Here is a 692-nt window from a genome sequence, read left to right as displayed (position 1 = left end):
AGCCCTTGCAAATATTTTCTCCAGTTGTTTGGGCTGTCTGTTCATTTTCTTGATAAACCGTCGATGCACCAAGTTTGTAATGTTGATGAATTTCAGTTCATCTAATTTTTCTTTGGTTACTTATGCTTTTGGTGTCATATTTAAGAAATCATTGCCAAATCCATAAATTTGAGTTTTGAGAGTTTTCCAGATATTCTACTCACAAGTCCTCTGTTGGATATGTGATTTGCAAATATTTATTTCCCAGTGGGCTTATCTCTTCATTCTCTTAACAGTATCACTAGAAATTTGTAATATTGAAGAATTCTAATTTACTGGTCTTTTTCACTTACAGATTAGTGCATGTGGTGTGATATCTAAGAAAACTTTGCCTAATACAAGATACAAGGCCATAAAGCTTTTCTCTTGTATTTTCTTCTAAAAGTTTTATAGTTTTCCAAACCAAAAACCAAACTCACTGCTGTTGAGTCAATTCCGACTCATAGTGACCCTTCCTTCGGTTTCCAAGATGGTATCTCTACAGAAGTAGATTGCCCAGTCTTCCTTCAGAGGAGAGGCTGGTGGGTTTGAACCGCCAGTCTTCTGGTTAGCAGTCAAATGCCTTAGGCATTATGCCACCAGAGCTCCCTTTATAGTTTCAGCTTTTACATTTAGATCCACGATCCCTTTTGAATTACTTTTTTTTTTTTTTT

This window comes from Orycteropus afer, unplaced genomic scaffold (genome assembly GCF_000298275.1).
Source record: "Orycteropus afer afer isolate SDZICR_OR568_19922 unplaced genomic scaffold, OryAfe1.0 scaffold01892, whole genome shotgun sequence".
Taxonomy (NCBI): domain Eukaryota; kingdom Metazoa; phylum Chordata; class Mammalia; order Tubulidentata; family Orycteropodidae; genus Orycteropus; species Orycteropus afer.
Note: the sequence above shows the minus strand (reverse complement) of the source record.